The following is an 11,766-nucleotide window of genomic DNA, read 5'->3' as shown; positions in this document are numbered from 1 at the left end:
TATGAGATTCTCAGGAATGTCCAGACCTTCACTTGATACAGTTTGTCGCGGACTTTCAGTTAACTCTGTCACTAGTTGATAAAGGTTGATCAGCATGTCTCATAGAATCATAGGATCCCTACAGTGTAGAAAGAGGTCATTTGGTCCATTGAGTCTGCACCGCCCCTCTGAAAGAGAACCCCACCTGGGCGCACTGCCCTGCCCTATCTCCATAACCCCACCTAACCGTTGGATACTAAAGGGCAATTTAGCATGGCCAATCTGTTGATCTCCTATTTTCTTTCTCTGTCAGTCTGGCCTCAATAAAAGTTGAGACGGATTCGCACGTAAACAGAAGTTATTTATTTAGCTTGCAAGCTTTATCATCTTACAGAAATGTAACAGGACGTCCTGCCTCTTACACTCCAGAAAACGACTGAACTAACAGACAAAGGAATCTCTGCAAAATCAGTTCAAATGGTATCAAGTTTCACATACTCGACGGACATAGGTCAGCCTAGGTCCCTCCTGACCTGTTTAATCCATTCTGATTGGCTCACTTCCAATCCCTTTCTCTGGCCCTTATCAATGCAGTCTCACTCTCATAGACACACCTCTTCCTGCTTTTTCCATGCGGTCCCAAATTCCTTTGTCCCTAACTAAAAGAATCAAAGTGGCTTATTTCTACATTACATTAACTAGTATCTCTAAAGTAACTATTTTATATCACATTCGTCATTCCCTCCTTTTATCATTCCATGATAACCGAACTATCCAATCTATAGCTACGGTTCCTCATCTAAAAAGATTCGTCGCTGCATTTCCAATTCCTGTCTTAGCCCCCCTTCAGCTGCTTCACCCTCATGGATTTTAACAGTTAAAATCTTTTTCTCGGTGATTGGGGCGGTGATCTGATCCAGTGCACCCCGCATTCTACCCATCACACATTTAAGGATGGCCAGGCCCACAAAGATGCAGCCGATAGCTACCACTAGATACATGGCCATATTTATCAACCAGTCCTTCCATCCCCCAAATCCCCAGTTACCCCAAGAGCCAGGATCCTGCATCCCGTCCAAGTGATCCCGTATGCGATCCATAAATTTAGTGATGTTAGCGGTCAAGTCTTGAACACCCATAATACACGTGCCCTGTACTATGGCGCATACCCCACCCTCACGGGCCAGAAGATAGTCAAGAGCATACCGGTTCTGCATTGCAAACAACCGTAGCTGAGACAACTCCTTAGTTATTGCCCCGAGGGCTCCCAAGGTTTCATTTCCCAAGATGGTAAGGCCGCAAATAAAATAATTCCGATCACTAACAGCCAAGGAACCCCCCACACCTCCCAGTGTCAATACGCTCAGAATGCCCCACCCGGCTGAGTGGCCCCGGTTGGGTGCAAGAACCTGAGGTTTTTTCCAGTTCTCGCAAAATTCAGCAGAGACTGCCCGGCGTGCTAACTGATTATGCAGGTTCCACGCCGAAGGGCAGGGGACTGTGGTAGGGACTAGAGTCCCTACAGCAATTCGGCGGGGAAATGGGGGTGACAAAACGTTGGTCGCCGTACCATTAAATAAAAAGTAGTATCCTTGGTCCGTGTGGAGACTAGCATCACAATCAGTATATCGGTTGCGTAAGGACCTCCCAGTAGCCCAGTTTATCCAATTTTGAAATGCCCATTCGGGCCGCCCAGCAATGCGGAAAGCCCTATTCCCGACAGTGATATGAGAGACATTCGCCCAGCCACAAAGGAGCTGGAGGCCAGCGTTCAATGGAACGCAAGTGGTGCTATAACAAACGCATTTGCCAGACGCCTGGGTGATATGGCACCTCCTGTCCGTACAGGTGGGAAACAGACATGTTATATTTGTGTCCACCTCTACCAGCAAACAGCCATATCCTTCACTGCTGAAGCAATTCTCGTACGACCGGGAATCCCTATTGGGAGTGAAGTGGCTAGGTATGTACGCCCTCCACCGTCGCAGCCTATCGTACTGTGAATGGGAATTATCCCGAGGGAGGGGAAGGCAAATAGCCGGTGGTGCTGAATCCGGATCGTAAGGAAGAGTGACGTGCTCGGGCAATGGCTCGGAACGCTGACAATGAACCACCGTTTGGGGAGTGCCCCAAAGCGGTGAAACAGAAAATAACCGAGACACCGCTGCGGGGTTTGGGTAGCAGACAACCCGTCCCTGGCCATACAGACGGTGGTAAATCTGGTAGAAGAGATTCATACTACCCGGGTTTTCCTCAGTTTGGCCTTTAATTAACTTAAGTGTATCTCCCGGTAACCTACGTTCTAGCTGTACTTCCCTTCTCACACGCCCCGTCCTCTCTCTAGTCCCTTTCTCTTTCTCATGGTCTCTTCCTACACTCTTCTGACAGCTTGATGTTACCTTTATTGTACCACTTTTAACACATCCAAAATCAAATTTACATGTATTCCAAAAACAAGGCAATGTCCATATAATGTTCCCTTCCCATCGCCGGGACCGGTGCAGCTGCTTCATGACTCCCGCATTCTCCTTAACTTTGATGACCTTCCATGAGTCGATACCATGTCCTCGTATATGGGGGCAGTGAAGAACATCACCTGTGCATAGGTGATGTATCCTTGTAGATTGGTTGGGGCTACACAGATACATAATATTCCCCTTTTCCATGTCCATCGCCAATAACACGCCAAGCGAAGTGAGGCCAAATATCAGACAGACGATGCGTAGCCACTCCATCATGCTCCACACCTGTAAAATAGCACTGGAGAAGGGAGGCAGGTTAGTATCCGACCTTTTACAGTAGTGGAGATGGGCTCAATTTACAGTGATGTAGGTGGACCCAAGCACTTCGCCCCTCCACTTTAACTGCTGTGGGGGTGGCAAGGAGAACTTGGAAGGGCCCGTCCCATCGCGGCTCCGACCCCTTCCTAGTCCAATTTTTGACCATTACATAACTACCGGGCTGGACTGAAAGTGAGCTAGGTACTGGGGGCAATGGCTGGTGAGCCGCGCGGACCTGGCCATGGAGTTCCTTGAGCACTTGCGTAAGGGCCAGAACATAGGTGGTCATTTCCTCAGTCATCTGATGAAACTGAACCCGTCTGGGAACCTGCAGGCTCCAAGGAGTTCTAAGAGGCCTGCCATAAAGAATCTCGGCGGGAGAGAGCCGGGCTGGTCCCGCAGGTGTAACCCGCAGCTGGAAGAGGGCAACGGGGAGCAACTTAAGCCATGTCAGTCCCGTGTCTGCTCTTAATTTAGCCAATTTAGTTTTGAGGGTCTGATTGTGTCTTTCAACCAACCCGGCTGCCTGCGGTCTGTAAGCACAGTGTAACTGCTGGCGTATGCCCAACTGGGAGCAAAACTCCTTGTTAATTTGTCCAATAAAATGAGGCCCATTATCAGAACTTAACTGAGCTGGTATACCGTACCGGGGAATGATTTCCCTCATCAAGATTTTAACCACAGTAGCAGCTTTATTATCGATAGTCGGATACGCCTCGACCCATCTGCTGAACACATCCACAATGACCAAAACATATTTGTAACATTGACACCTTTCCAACTCAATGTAATCCATTTGGAGCGTCTCAAAGGGACCACTGGGCAACGGGGTTTGCCCCTTCCCACAAGGGATACCTTTTCCGGTGTTATATTGCTGACAAATCAAACACCGATTACTGATACTTTGGGCCAACCCCTGCATTTTAGGGTGCCACCAAGTGTCCAGCAACAAATCACTAGTCCCCCGAGCCCCACAATGAGTTGCAAAGTGTACACATTCGATGACCCATAAAGCCAGCACATCAGACATACAAGTCTGATGTGCAGGCGTGGTCCATAAAGAGGAAACAGAATCATATGTACAACCTAACCGTTTCCACATTTGTTTATCACTCTCAGGAGCGTCCTCCTGTAACCTTATGACGTCTTGGATGGTTGGCATTGGCTTGTCAGAAGCAGACACATTCATAGTAGGTCGTTTAGTCTGACTTAACATTTTAGGCACCATCACTTGCTGAATTTGTGCGGCTGTGCGCGCTGCACGATCTGCTCGTTCATTACCAACGTCAACTGGGGTTGTACCATTCGTGTGGGCAGCGCATTTAATAACGGAAATCTGCGCTGGCAGAAGGAGGGCCTGCAGTAGGTCATTAACTAAACCCCGGTTGGATATTTCTGTACCAGCCGAGGTAAGGAATCCCCTATTCTTCCAGAGTTGTCCGAAGTCATGAACTACCCCGAAAGCATATCGGGAGTCAGTGTAGATATTTACCCGGCGATCTCCCCCAAGTATACATGCACGGGTGAGGGCAAAAAGTTCAGCTTGTTGTGCTGAGTAAGGGGTCTGGAAAGCTGCTGCTTCTAAAATCAGACCATCCTGATCTATGATTGCATAACCGGACAGTCTCCGGCCAGTGGGGCTTACTAATGCACTGCCATCAACATACATAATCATGTCAGGTTGTTCTAACGGAATATCACTCAGATCGTCCCTTATTGTTGTAGTTTCCTGAATCAAGGCTAAACAGTCGTGACCAGGCGCATCCTCATGGACCGGGGGACCGCTAAGAAAACAGGCTGGATTGATAGTGGTACAATATTTAAATGTCAGACGTGGATTGTTCAAAAGGTATATCTCATACCTATTCTGACGAGCTGCGGTAAGATGCTGAGTCTGCAGTTGCCCCAATAGTGCGATTACCGAGTGGGAGCTATACACCATAATATCCTGTTGTAGAGTGATGTTGGCAGCAGCTTGCAAACTATTGTATATCGCTGCCAGGATCTGGGTGCAAACAGGGTGACCCAACGCCACTGGGTCGAGTTTGGAAGAGTAATATGCTACGGGCCGGTGCTTGTCCCCATGTTTCTGAGTGAGTACCGCTGTTGAACATCCTTCCAGAACGGTACAGTATATCTGGAATGGTCGGTCGTATAGGGGCCTACCGAGGGCCGGTGCTTGTAGCAAGGCCTGCTTCAGGCAACGGAAGGCCTCGACTGCCTCGGTGGTGAGAGTAAAGTTTCCCTCTTTACTCGTATAAGGTGTCAGCAGCTTTGTATAGACAGCGATGTTTGGTATCCACTGCCGACAATAATTCACCATACCCAGCCAATGACGAACCTCTTTGGCTATTGTAGGGGCAGGGAATTGGCATATTGGTTCAATCCTACTGGGGTCGAGACTTCTTTCTGTGGCTGTAAGTAAAACTCCTAAGAACTTAACTTTTCTCTGAGCCACCAAGACCTTTGCTTGTGAAACAACATAACCCAACGAGGATAGGTGGTTCAGTAATTGGATCACATCATCCCTGTTACTGGGCTCGTCAGGACTTGCCACCAATATGTCATCTACATACTGCACTAGAGTGGAACCATGCTCCAATGTCAAGGCCTGCAGTTGGGTCTGCAAACATCTGGAGAAGAGTGTAGGGGAATTGACAAACCCCTGTGGCAGTCGGGTCCAGGTATACTGCTGCCCATTGTAAGTGAAGGCAAACAAATATTGACTTTCAGTCGCAAGTGGGAGGGCAAAGAAGGCGTGCTGAAGGTCAATTACGGCGAAGACCCGGGCTTGTGCTGGAATTTGAGCCAGTATGTGGGCAGGGTTAGGGACGAGAGCATGTAACGGCTGTGCGATGGCATTGATTGAACGTAAATCCTGTACTAATCGGTACTGGTCTGGTTTGGCTGGTTTAGGCACAGCAAGTATGGGGGTGTTACATTCTGATTGGCAAGGGACCAAAATACCCTGTTTCAATAGTTCTTGAATTAATTTATCTATTGATGGAGCAGCTTGAGATTTGAGGGGGTATTGCCGAATGGAAGGTAGCTTTGCATGATCCTTAATCATTACCTTGATAGGTGTAACATTTGTCTTTCCCACTTGTGATGGGTATTCCGCCCAGACCTGTGGATTGACATATTCCAACACATCATGTCCCCTGTGATGCTGCAGTCGAGTGTTAATCGTTTCAGGGACCTCAAAATATTTTATGGTAGTGCCGTCTGGCATGGCTTGAAGTGCGTAGTCTGTTGGATCTGAATGATCCACTGCCCTCCTGACCATTCGTCCCATATCCCTGGCATGGTACGGGTCATAGACCTGACGTGTAATGTGAGGGCTTACCGAAGCTGACTGTGGCCATAAATGTGGTGATATTGTAACAAAATCGGCTGTACCTTCTTTTCCCGTGACTGTGGCTGTAACCTTGACTGGCCATTCGGTCTCAAGTAATGGCCGGTATTTGTCCTCCAACTCCCTGTTTCGTCCAGTTCTGTCATAGGCCAGGGTAACGTGATGCAGTGACTGTTCAATGTCTAACGTCCACCACTGGGGGGTGATAGAAATATAGCACTGTTGTCTCATCCTCCATGATGTAACCGTTACCCCCTCATCTCCGCATTCTAGCTGTAGCTGGAAGATACACAGTAAATCTCGGGCCAACAAGTTACAGTCCAATCCAGTAGTCACTACAAACTGATGTTCTGCAGACGTATTCTCGTAAGTGACTGTCACAGGTTCAGAAATAGGATACTCACACACCTGTCCTTGGAACCCTGATAATTGCTGTGTGTGGTTGGATATTGGTAATTTAAGTGTTGATTGCACAGAAGACATCGCTGCCCCTGTGTCGATGACAAATGAGTGATGTTGATCTCCTATCTGCAGAGAGATAATAGGTTCCCTGTCGGATTGGAGAGTCCTGATGGCTAAATTAGCTAGTCAATCCTGTGTTGGGAAAGGGTTTTCCTGGGAGAAGTCAGTGTATCTCATCTGTCCTCCCCTTTGTGGGTACCCCCTCCTTTGGGTCGGATAATCTCCTTCTACTGTCTGTCTTTTAAAAGGGCATTCCTGTTGCCAGTGATCTGCACGGCCGCAATTAAAACATCCATTGTTCCCTTTATATCTGCCCCGGCCTCGTCTTCCAGTAGACCAATGGCCCCTCAGAGGGGGCTGCGGTTGTAGAGCTGTTGATTCATTCAGTGGACCATAAAAATGGGGTGAGGGTCCTTTTGGGTGGGTTTGGTATCCCCCTCTTCGCTGATCCACCCACCCAAAGTCACTATATTGGGGCTCCTGCTGGTAAACTACCATTTCTGCCCCTTGTTGGGGTCGCAGATCATCCTTTTTCATTACATACTCAGTCTTAACCTTTGTAACTGAGCCTCCTTCTGGGCCTACACCCTCCTTCCAGTAAAATCTGACTGCCCTTGCCATCTGGGAAGGGTCGTTCTCCGTCCAATTCATGTTATTACATTTCACAGCAGTAACCACAGAAGGTGGTAGGCAATGCATTAACATAGCACAGTATTGAGGGGAATTCTGACCATTTTGATACAGCAAATCGCCTGACTGCCCCCGGTAGATTTCATTAAAACGCCCCAGAAATTCCTCTGGGTCTTCATTCTTCTTAGGTTTTAGGTCTAAGATAACAGAAAGATTTATGGGCCTTTGAAATGTGCTATTCAATGCATTTAAGATCTGTGTCCTTCTATCGTCGTCTAACGCATAGGCCTGCTGGAGTGCGGCATGACTAGCATAATTCAGGTGGTTAAGACAAGTGCGGTACTCTGCTGGGGTTAAAATCTGCTGAACTAGGGCCCAGAGGTCCCTTGAATCAGCTTGATAAATTGAGATAGTAGTTCTCAATGAATCCACAAAGGCAGCAGGAGATTTTTTTCTATCTGGGATTGTAGTCATAATAGCCATCATCTCACTGGGTGTCCATGGGAAGTAAACGTCTATTGTGGGGTTTGCAGCTGCCGTCCCTGGATCGGGGTTTCTCATCTTCCTAATCGGTAACTGTCTCCGAATGTCACCAGGGGGCACTCTAGGTATTTCCCCTGGTTGTTCCAAGACTTCAACGTCTCTCCCTGTCACTAGGGGGAGTTCTTTCTCTTCAACCGAAGTTGTTTCAGCTTTCTTTGTTCCCAACTCTTGTGATTTCTCCTTAGTTTGGGGAGACTGAGGTGATATGCTTAATTGTTTCTGGTGAGCTTCAAGCCCCTCTCTTGCTGTCCGAGATCTTGTCCTAGAGCTAACTGGGCTTGTGGGACAAAGTTCCTTTTGCTCTTTCGGTTGTGAAGTTGGTAAAACAGGACCCACACTATCACCCAAAAGGGCTTGAGTTTCTGGCATATTTGAAATCTGGGGAGCAATGGCTGGGTATATATTATTGTACTCTGGTGGTTCTGGAATGAGCGCAGACCATACTATGGGTGCAGACGGAATTTCTACTGACTTTTCCGACTTATTGAATTTTTCTTCTTCCGACAATTCAAGGCCAGCCATTGAACTACGTAGTTCACCTCTTGTGTGACCCGGGTCCTTCTTGTCTCTATTTGCTCTTTTTTTAAATGCACATTCCTTTTTCAAGATTTGTAATGTTTTTAGGTTACCCTGTTCACTAATTGAAATCCCCATTTTAAGTGCATTATCCTGCCAGCTGGACAACATAATCTTATCTTTTTCCTCTTGACAATATTGCCTCCATAATCCAATTAATTCTTTAGTTTTCATACTTTGATTTTTTTTCCATATCAGTCCCTGGATTTTCTTAACCATTTCTAGGTCTTTGGTTCCCCCTAGTGGCCATTCATCTCCCATTTTAGTTCTTAACTGTGCTGACAATTTTCTAAAGTCTTTAGCTTTGTCCGGATACTTATCACATAATATTTGCAGTGGCATGCCTGGATCATTTGTGCTATCCAAGGAATTTCCCATAATCTCAACTAGTCCTTGGAACTGCATTTTTTCGCCACTACAATCCAAGGAAAATTCTTTAACTTAATCAACTATATTTTTAACACACAGACATATAGAGGTGAACCATTTGTTTCAATTTCAAATGTTACATCTACCCCTCATAACATAACCCAGCCAAATTAACTCTCAATTAAAGTTGAACCATTTATCTTAAATGTTACATCAACAATATAGCCTTCCCCAGCCGAATTAACTCACAATTAAAGTTGAACCATTTATCTTAAATGTTACATCAACAATATAGCCTTCCCCAGCCGAATTAACTCACAATTAAAGTGCTTATCCCCAGACTGACCTGTGATTTCGTCGAGGCGGTCTTTCTGTGCCAACCGCGAGTGACCAGACTAATCAGACGATGAGAAGAGGGGGAACAATCAATGCTGGTCGTTTTCCATTTCTACATTGAGGGCCCTTTGTTCCCCGTCCTCCTGTTCATAATCAGTCTAATTCTGATTTCGCAGTTGGAACAGGATCGCCCTGAGAAATCCCGGTTTTCGGCACCAAATGTTGATCTCCTATTTTCTTTCTCTGTCAGTCTGGCCTCAATAAAAGTTGAGACGGATTCGCACGTAAACAGAAGTTATTTATTTAGCTTGCAAGCTTTATCATCTTACAGAAATGTAACAGGACGTCCTGCCTCTTACACTCCAGAAAACGACTGAACTAACAGACAAAGGAATCTCTGCAAAATCAGTTCAAATGGTATCAAGTTTCACATACTCGACGGACATAGGTCAGCCTAGGTCCCTCCTGACCTGTTTAATCCATTCTGATTGGCTCACTTCCAATCCCTTTCTCTGGCCCTTATCAATGCAGTCTCACTCTCATAGACACACCTCTTCCTGCTTTTTCCATGCGGTCCCAAATTCCTTTGTCCCTAACTAAAAGAATCAAAGTGGCTTATTTCTACATTACATTAACTAGTATCTCTAAAGTAACTATTTTATATCACATTCGTCAAATCCACCTATCCTGCACATCTTTGGACTGTGGGAAGAAACCTGTGCATCCAGAGGAAACCCACGCAGACATGGGAAAATGTGCAAACTCCACATCAGGAACCCAAGTCCGGAATTAATCCTGGGTCTCCTCCACACTACAGCCACAGAATCCAAAGAATCCCTTGAGTGCAGAAGGAGGCCATTCAGCCCATCCAGTCTGCGCTGACAGTCTGAAGGAGTACTCTACCTAGGCCCCCGCAACCCCTTCACCCCGCCTAACCTGTGCATCTTTGAACACTAAGTGGGAATTTAGCATGGCCAATCCACCTGACCTGCCCATCTTTGGACTGTGGGAGGAAACTGGATACTTCCTGACCTTTCCAAAAAACACGGCGTTTAGTCGCGTTCTCATGTCGCAAAACCTACTTTGCTGTTGCCTTTGGCAACTTCAGCATATCAAACGCAGTGCTAACTGACGTTTACCATGAGTAATGCCAGAGAACTGAGTTGTTGCATGTGTTGTATGCCTGTATGTCATCAGGAATTGATGTTTTTGTTGTTTAGACAATGATCCTTACCTTCAACGAATGCTTCATTGTTTGCACAACCTTTCAGCCAGCCCATTTGTGGCAGGATGATAACAAGCAAATCCGATGTATTGGATTCCATTCTCCTTTAGATAATTTGTGAATTAAGGGCAGCACTGTGGCTTCACAACACCAGGGTCCCAGGTTTGATTCCCCGCTGGGTCACTGTCTGTGCGGAGTCTGCACATTCTCCCCGTGTCTGTGTGTGTCTCCTCCGGGTGCTCCAGTTTCCTTCCACAGTCCAAAGACATTCTACATTGCCCTTAGTGTCCAAAAAGGTTAGGCGAGGTTATTGGATTATGGGGGTCGGGTGGAAGTGAGGGCTTAAAGTGGGTCGGTGCCGATTCGATGGGCCAAGTGGCCTCCTTCTGCACTGTATGTTCTATGTTGTGACATGAACTGTGGCTGATTGTCGCTAACAAGTTGTTCAGGGCAATCAAATCTTGTAAAAATCTCGCCCAGTCTATTCTTCTCCCTGAGGACGTAGCCTCCATATTGGTGACTTCAGGCCATTTTGAGTGCATGTCTACAACAACGAAAACCATTCGTCCTTCAAGTGGTCTGGCAACATCCACATGAGTTCCTAACCATGGTTCTAACCATGCAATGATGCTACTGGCACAAGCCGAACACATGCCCGCCTTTTCCATGATTTCGCTATCGAGCCCTCGCCACCAAAAATAACTTCTTGCTATCCCCTTCAACCGTACAATCTCACAATGACATTCGTGAAGTTGAGTTAGGGCCCGTTTCCTTAACAATGATGGAACGACGATCCTCATTCCCCAGAGGAGACAGCCAGCATGTGCTGATAGTTCGAGTCTTCAGATAACATATGGTTCAACCCCATATTTGCTCCCGTGATGAGAAACCATGGGCGGAATTCTCTGAAAATGGGGCTATGCCCCCAAGCTCGTGGGAAAACAGGCGCGAGTCACTATGGACTTACCTGGAGAAAGTCCAGAGTGATTCTCCGTTTTGAAGGGGGCTTGCAGGGCCCCGGAGTGCTCCACGCAGCTCCGGCTGCTGATACGGGGCAATGCACCTCCGGCCTTGGGTCCACACAGCAGCCGCCTGTGGCGGTGGCCCCGCGCAACATGGCAGACCCATCCAGCAAGCCGGCCCCAACAAAATAGGCCCCCCCCAGAACGCACGGGCCCACCAATCGGTGGCCCCCGATCGGAAATTGGCCATCCTGGAGGGCCACCCCCCCCCCCCCCCCCCATTGACGGGTTCCCCCGACCCCCCACCATGGTGGCCGCAGACTGGGTCTGCAGCCGCCACGCCGAGTGCCTGCCAGGTGGAACAATGAGGGAACCACGCCGTCGGGAACCCGGCCATCTGCCGCCTGAGAATTCACCCCATGCTACCGGGAAACCCACGGTTTCTAATACCAAGGAAACTGCTGCTCTGGTGTCCATCTCCATTTATATTGGTTGTCCCCCCAGAAAAGGATTGACCCAGAAACAGTTTGGTGCACCCGCAATGGCCAG

General features: G+C 47.6%; 1 long non-coding RNA gene across 1 annotated transcript; it reads right to left on the bottom strand.

Moving 5' to 3' along the window:
- Window positions 1-327: 327 nt before the first annotated feature.
- Window positions 328-9,699, bottom strand: LOC140421191 (uncharacterized). The gene is made up of 2 exons (XR_011946689.1): window positions 9,360-9,699; window positions 328-2,739 (listed from the first exon to the last, which is right to left on the bottom strand). It is a non-coding gene; the product is annotated as an uncharacterized lncRNA (long non-coding RNA).
- Window positions 9,700-11,766: the final 2,067 nt, after the last annotated feature.

Source organism: Scyliorhinus torazame, chromosome 5 (assembly GCF_047496885.1).
Source record: "Scyliorhinus torazame isolate Kashiwa2021f chromosome 5, sScyTor2.1, whole genome shotgun sequence".
In the NCBI taxonomy this organism is placed as follows: Eukaryota; Metazoa; Chordata; class Chondrichthyes; order Carcharhiniformes; family Scyliorhinidae; genus Scyliorhinus; species Scyliorhinus torazame.
This window is presented reverse-complemented; position numbering and strand designations above follow the sequence as displayed.